Below are 8356 nucleotides of genomic sequence, written 5' to 3' on the forward strand. Positions count from 1 at the left end.
CGTAAGGCACGGACCACATCCAAGGAGAATTGTGTAGGAGAAGCATCCGGCCCTCAAAAGGCTTGGACCACAATCTCCTGGTTGGAGTGGAACCTGGACACCACTTTTGGGAGGTAAGAAGGAACCGTTCTAAGGACCGCCCAGTCAGAATGAAAGATCAGAAACAGTGACCGACAAGACAGAGCGGACAGATCAGACACCCTCCGGGCAGAAGCAATCGCCAACAGAAAAACAGTTTTCCAGGTGGGCCAACAAAAGTCCACAGACCGCAAGGGCCCTGAAGAGCAGTGAGTACCAGGAAAAGGTCCCATGGGGTAACTGGGGGAACAAAGGGAGGCTGGATATGCAGGAAACCCTGCATGAATGTGTGGATATCCAGCAACAACGCCAACCTTCTACAAAACAAGATGGACAAAGCCAAAACCTGTACCTTCATAGAAGATAAGCGCAATCCGGCCTCCAGGCCCTTTTGCAAGAAGGATGGAATACTGGACAAGCGGTAAATTCTGGGATTAAAACGGCGAGCACGACACCAAGCAAAGTACGCCCGCTAGATGTGATGGTAAGCAAAGGCTGAAGAAGGTTTGCGTGCCCTGAGCATGGTTCAAATTACTCTTCAGTTGAAGACTCTGGCTCTTAAAAGGGAGGTCTCAATAGCCACCCTGTCAAAGCCAGACACCCCAAATCTGGGTGTAGACCCGGGCCCTGAGAGAGTGGGTCGGGGTTTGGAGGTAGACGGATTTGAGGGGCCACTGACAAGGTCTGCAGATCTGAAAACCAGATCCATCTGTGCCTATTGGGAGCCACCAGGATCAACGTGCCGCCCTCCGCCTTCAGCTTGTGGATCACTCTGAAGAGGAGTGAAATCGGAGGGAAGGCGTACATCAGAGCAAAAGGCGGGCGTGCACCATGCAAGCCCCTGAGTTGCAAGTTGTGGACCCGTATAGGGTGACATTGTCTTTGTGGTGCATTGCCAGCAGGTCCACCTCGGGTCTGCCTCAGTGGTGTACCAGCATCTCGAACACCTCTGGAAGGGTTTATTCGCCGGCATCCAGAGTCTGTCGGCTCAGGAAATCCGCTTCCCAATTGAGAGCGGATAGCTGAGATCTTTTTCTCCGCCCATTGAAAGATGTGGAAGGTCTCTGCCATGGCAGCCCGACTGTGAGTGTTGCTCTGGTGGTTGATATAAGCCACTGTCGTTGTATTGTCCGACTGGACCTGTACTGGGCCACTTTGGAGCCAGGGATCCACGAGCAAAGGGCCAGGAAGACTGCCCTCAGTTCGAAGGACATTGATGGGTAGTCAGCATTTCTGTGAGTTCCACAGACCCTGGAAGGATCGCTGGCAAGTCACCTCTTCCCACCCAGCAGAGGCTGGCATCCGTGGTGAGGAGAGTCCACTGTTGGATCCAAAATGGTCTCCTTACTGTGAGGTTCTGGTCCAGAAGCCACCAGGAGAGTGAGAGACGAACTTCCGGGGATAATGCTATCAGCTGTGACCGGAGGCTGGAGAGGATCTCTCGCTGTAGCTGTGAGTGGAATTGTGCATATTCTGCCATGTCGAAGGTCAATACCATCAACCCTAAGAAACTCATGCAGGCATGAACCGACACCTGTCTGTGTGAGAGAAGACATCGTGGGGGAAATTTACTAATATGATTTCATAGAAAGAATTTTTTGGGTGTATTCATATTTTTGGCATTTACTATGCCAAAAATACAAATATTCGTATTCATATTGATGGGACATTCGTATTTGTATTTACAAATACGAATGCATACATCATCGATAGAATACGACAGGAATCACCATTCAAAAGAATGGTGGTTCCTGATTTACTAAGCAGCCGTATTGATAATACAGCTGCTAATTGGGGAGAAACGGCTGCGAATATACGGCAGGAAAATACACTTGATTGTCCTGTCGTATTTGCTTTAAGCCTGCACGGATCAGTCAGATCCATGCAGGCTTTAGTGATTAAAAAATTGTAAAATAAATAAATAAAAAAAACAGCGTGGGGTCCCCCCCCACAGCTGTAACCAGCACCAGGCTGAAAGAGCCGGGGGCCGGTAATAAAAAATCAGGAAACCCGACAAATAGGGGTTCCCTGATTTTTTAAAACCAGCCCCAGACTCCAGGTCCGGGGCTGGTTCCCAAAATACGGGGGACAAAATGACTAGGGGTCCCCCGCATTTTAAGAACCAGCCCCAGGCCAAACCAGCCAGCAGGGTAATGTCACAGCCGGGGGACACTTATTAGATAAGGTCCCGCGGCCAAAACATCACCCTACCGACCAGTCAGCCTGGCCAGGGGCCCTGGGGGAGTGGGGACCCCCCCAATAAAGGGGTCCGTCCCCTCCAGGACTTACCTGACCAGGCTGAAGCCTGGTGCTGTCCCCGGAAGCCCTGTGCGGTGGCCACCGGGCTGACTGAGTGTAAAAAAATAGAATTAAAAACTATTGTTTTTAACTGTGGAACTATGAGTCCCAGCAAGCCTCCCCCGCAAGCTGGGACTTGGAGAACCACAAGTCCCAGCCTGGGGGGCATTAAAGGGCCTGCTGGCACTTGTAGTTCCACAGTAAAAAAAATAGTGAAATAAACACACACTGACACACAATAAAAATAAAACTTTAATACATCCAAAGCCCATACATACTGATACTTACCTATCTTGAGCCCGTAGGTAGGTCCCTGGGTCTTAGTCCGGTGCCTTGTCCTGCTCCATGGCGGCGGTCGGCTCCATGTCAACGGCGTCTGTGTCAGCGGCGTCTGTCGGCGTCCATCCGGGTCCGAAGAAATTCATGGGGGACCTGTGGAAGGAAATCCAACTCACCCAGGTCCTCCTGTGAAGGCGGCCAATCAGGAGCAGGGCCGTCTTAACAGCAATGTGGGCTCCTGGGCAAAGCAATGTACTGGGGCCCTTACCAGTGTGCGCGCGCACACAACCCGACGAGCGTGCGCACAGACATTACAACAGAGCGCACAAAGCAGCAGTGGTCCGTTTTTGCAGTTGTGGACTCAATTAATGTGTGTTTCACCCATTAACTACATTGTGTGCTGTGTTTTGAATGTTTAAATGTTTAATATCATTTTGAAGTAAAGTTAACACATGTGCTGAACGTCATTTTCCAGTTATTTATAAGTGACGCACAAAAAATTTAAATTTCCTTCCAAAGTTGCACAGCCAAAATCTTTCGCCGCACACAGCCTTCGTAAAATTAGAGGGAACATTGGCCCTTACCCATTCTCCCCTCCTAGGGGTGGGGGGTGCTAACAGCAGCAGATTTGATGTCCCACGGGTGGCAGGGGGTGCTCTATCTTCCACTCAACATATAGGACCTGGAGGAGTAACTTCTGCTAATTACTCCTTTACTGCACAGGTGGTGGGAGGGAGAACACTAACGTGTGTGTTTTATACACAGGGAACGGTTGTATAATGGAGTGGGCTTAATATTCGTTATTTTCCGGTGGAAGGGCAGCTTGTTTGACTACAGATATCGCCATTATCTGGAAATAGATTTCTTAGCCTTCAATGGTATAAAATCCTAGAGTCCCAACTTTCAGGAGGTGCTGGGAACTTGGGGATCAGAGATCAGGAGCCAGAGCAATGCATTGACCAAAATATAAAACCGTAAACCAGATGTTTGGAGCTGGAGCAGGGACCGGCTGCTGAAAGGGAAGAGTCCCAACTTTTTGGAATATACTCTCAGTCAGAGAAAAAAAAACCCTGCGTACACATGGGGGGGGGGTGGGGGCAATTTTGTGTAATATCGCGGGAAATATGGTCGCGACCATATTGCCCGCGATGGTAGTGTGCACCGGCGATATATCGCCAGGTGCGCGCTCCCGTTTTTACCCCTGTAGTGATCGCTGGTCGCAGGAACATGCTCCTACGACCAGCTGATTTCTACCCCCGGCAGTTTCTTTTTCATCAGCGACCATCTCTGGTCGCTGATGAAAAGGAGAAACTGAGCAATATATTGCTCAGCAATATATTGCTAGCAATATATTGCTGAGCAATATATCTCACCCGTGTACGGGTCTAGTGTCAGAGAAAACCTGAGAAATATGACTGGGAAGTGCAATTAACAGGTGGGATGTGGACTGCTGCTTTGAAGTTGGATATCTCCAGTTCCCCAGGGCCGATTTTCAAAATTCTGGTATCTTTGGAAAAAGGGGATCCTCAGCTATCAGGCTAGAATCATTCTATAGAGAGGCGCGGAAGATGAAGGATCTCTGCGCCTGACAGTCCGATGTGGGGTGCCGATGGAGTCACCAGCGTGTCACAGAAGGTGACAGAAGTCCAGGACTACGGCGGATCAAGACTACAGATCTTCACAGGAGGACCTGGGTGAGTTGGATTTCCTTCCACAGGTCCCCCATGGATTTCTTCAGACCCGGATGGACGCCGACACAGACTCCACCGACATGGAGCAGGACAAGGCACCAGACCAAGACCCAGGGACCTACCTACGGGCTCAAGATAGGTAAATATCAGTATGTATGGGCTTTGGATTTATAAGTTTTATAGTGCCAGTGGGCCCTTTAATGCCCTGCAGGCTGGGACTTGTGGTTCTCCAAGTCCCAGCTTGCGGGGTAGGCTTGCTGGGACTCATAGTTCCATGGTTAAAAACAATAGTTTTTAATTCTATTTTTTTACACTCAATCAGCCCGGTGGCCACCGCACAGCACCAGGCTTCAGCCTGGTCAGGTAAGTCCTGGAGGGGGGGGGGCTTTATTGGGGGGTCCCCACTCCCCCAGGCCAGTCAGGGGGTTAATGCTTTGGCCAGGGGGACTTGTATAAAAAGTCTCCCCCCGGCTGTGGCATTACCCTGCTGGCTGGTTTGGCCTGGTTCTTATAATACGGGGGACCCCTACTTATTTTGTCCCCCGTATTTTGGGAACCAGCCCCGGACCTGGTTGTTAAAAATCAGGGAACCCCTATTTGTCGGGTTCCCTGATTTTTAATTACCGGCCCTGGCTCTGTCAGCCTGGTGCTGGTTACAGCTGTGGGGGGGGACCCCACGCTGTTTTTTATTTATGACTGACTGATCCGTGCAGACTGCCTCCACAAATTCGTATTAGCGGCCGTATATACGGCCGTTAATACGAATTTATACGCCATCGGAGGGTTACAAAGCAGTCGTATTTGACTACTTTGTAAATCCCCCTCCGGAACACGACTTAGCTTACGCCGTATGCAGTCGTAGCCATTCGTATTAAGAATACGAATGCAACTTTTTGCATTTGTATTCTTAGTAAATTTCCCCCCGTATGTGGGACTGCAGGGTCCGGCGACGGTCTTCCGACAGAGATATCCTCTGACGCACTGTATCCAACTGAGCTCCCAGATGGATCATAGTCTGTGCGAGAACTGTGGACAACTTGGGCCAATTGATAATCCAGCCATGCCTTTGCAAGATCATTAATATTATGGCAAGATGGTCCCTTGGAATCTCTGCAGACTGAGCCAGAATTAACAGGTCATCCAGATATGGGAGGATCCGGATGCCCTGGTTGTGAAGCCTGCTGTGCATCACTGCTATGACCTTCGTAAAGACGCAAGGGGCAGTAGAAAGGGGCAGAAAGTTAGCAGAGCCCGAAACTGGAAGTGACGGTCCTACAACACAAACCGCAGAAACCGTTGATGTTCCGGTCTGATCGGGATATGCAGATAAGCATCCTGGATGTCCATGGATGCCATGTACTCCCTGGGCTTAAAGGCCCAGACTATGGATCACGAGGTCTCCATCCGGAACTTCAGGACCTGAACGTATCGACTGAGTTGTTTTAAGTTGAGGATGGGACGGTAGGACCCCTTGGGCTGCTGGACTAGAAAGAGGCTGGCATGGATTCCAGAGCCTCTCTGAGACGAAGGGACCGGTACAATGACTCCCGACTGCAGGAGCTTCTGGATGGACTGCTCCAGAGCCATGGATTTTCCTAAGTGCTTTGGAGAACTTGTGGAAAAGAAGCAGTTCGGTGGACGATTCCAGAAAGTTAGGGAGTAGCCTCGGGAGATGACATCCCGAACCCACGTGTCTGTTGTGGATGCTAGCCAGATGTCTAAAAATCCCAGGTGGAGGCCCGCCCCGTCATGTGGAGGGGTTTGTCATCAGGCTTAGGGTCAGGGTGCCTGGTGGCCCAGGGATGCTTACCCTTGGGTTTGGAGGACCTGGCAACTTGGGGCTGAGTTCTAGAAAAGGAATGTCCCCTGTCCAGGAAGCAAAAGGACTGGAAGGCAACATGGGGAAGTGGTGTTGGAGTGGATGGTAGGAAAGCTGCCTTAGAAGCTACTACCATAGCCACTATTTTATCCAGTTCAGACCCAAACAAAAGGGAACCCTCAAAGGGAAGTGTCTCTAAGGTTTTCTTAGAGTCAGGGTCCGCCTTCCAAGAGAGCAGCCACACGGATCGTTGCGCTGCAACAGTGGAAGTCGACACTCTATAGGTCAGGGTAGCAGCATCAAGCGCTGCCTCCCCTAAATAGAGGATTACATGATGTACCTTAATGTAAATAGTAGGTTGAAGGTTCTCTACTGGCGGGCCTTCGGTTGCATCAGCCGCTAGAGTAGTTGCCCATTCCACCAAGGGAGGTAAACCGTCTATGTAAGGTAAACTTCCTATTTGGTACCTCCCAGGCCTCCGAGAGGATGTTTTCCAAGTTGTTGGACTTAGGGAATAAAGCAAGAGTCCGCTTAGGGCGTTGGGAAATAGGGCCAGAAGAGTTAGGCGGTTCAGCTCATTCCTCTAAACTAAGGGCCTATTTGACCGCAGTAACTAATGCCACCACAACAATGCGTGACGGGGCCCCCTAATTTCCTGAGGCGTCCTCCTCATCAGCGTCTACAGGTTCCTCCTGTTCATCCTCCCAGTCCATGTCAGAGTCATGCTGACCATAGCCCTATGCTTATCAGGTCTACCCTGTAAGGTGTTTTGTAAGCTCTGAACAAAGGCGGATAACGCGCTCACCCAAAGTGGTTCCAACACCGTGGGGGCCAATCCAGCCAGGGATGATGATGGCATCACATGCTGCTGGGGTTGTGCCTATCTACCAGCTGTGCCATCACCTTAGTAAGCGATGCTGCCCAAGCAGGCTCCTGTGAGAAGGATGAAGCTATGGGCGGTGCTTGCGCATTGTAGCAGCTTGTGCATAAGCTGTCCTGGACATAGTCCTGGGGGGACAGGCCAGCATTATAGGCTGTGCAAGACAGCAGTGCTGGGGCCCGTCTTGGCTGCCCAAGGATCCATCTCATGAAGCTGGTAAAATGGTGGGGATCCGGCGCTCGCTGGGCAGCCCCGCTACCGGCGTTGCTGTCCACACACTATTTCCCTGGTGGTCCAGCAGGACAGAGTGGCGAACCAGCTCGCCACTTGTTAACGCAGTCCCCAATGCCGGGCTGAGCAGCCACAATAGCCCCTCACGCATGCGCGCGATCATGGCGGGGAGTGGTACCTGAAAGATGTCCCGAGTCTCCCAAGTGCCCGGGGAGGGCTGCGGTCACACACAGATGCAAGGTGCTGCAGCCACCGAGCACGGGTGAAGGAGCAGCAGCGCTGTTGTCTGATAGACCCCCTGCACTGCTGCTCTGTCACTGACCAAAGTCAGGGTAGAAATAAGAATAAAAAAATCTAAATAAAAAAGAAGAAATGCTGCATACAGCAGCCCCTCTCACTGGTGCATCAGCACCGCAAAAAAACTGAACTGCCTGGAGACGGGGTAGAGGAGGGGAGGATCCTGGTCTGTCTGGGAGGCAGAAGTTGTTTAACCTTTTTTTGTGCTGGAGGCTACTTCTCCCACTCCTACTACTCAGCATTAGCCTCTGCCCCTGACATGTCCCGAAGAATAAAGAATGATCTGAAACCCATATTATCTGCTGTGATCTATTAAGATGCTCTTTGTACTGTATGGCTGTCACTGTAATGACCTTGTACTGTATTGTGGTCACTGTAATGTGCTTGTACTGTATGACGGTCACTAATGCTCTTGTACTGTATTGTGGTCACTGTGATCTCTTGTACTGTATGATGGTCACTGTAATGCCCTTGTACTGTATGGTGGTCACTGTGATGCCCTTATACTGTATTGTGGTCACTGTGATCTCTTGTACTGTATGGTGGTCACTGATCTCTTGTACTGTATGGTGGTCACTGTGATCTCTTGTACTGTATGGTGGTCACTGTGATCTCTTGTACTGTATGGTGGTCACTGTGATTTCTTGTACTGTATGGTGGTCACTGTGATCTCTTGTACTGTATGGTGGTCACTGTGATTTCTTGTACTGTATGGTGGTCACTGTGATCTCTTGTACTGTATGGTGGTCACTGTGATCTCTTGTACTGTATGGTGGTCACTGT

This window comes from Crinia signifera, chromosome 9 (genome assembly GCF_055691185.1).
Source record: "Crinia signifera chromosome 9, ASM5569118v1, whole genome shotgun sequence".
Taxonomy (NCBI): domain Eukaryota; kingdom Metazoa; phylum Chordata; class Amphibia; order Anura; family Myobatrachidae; genus Crinia; species Crinia signifera.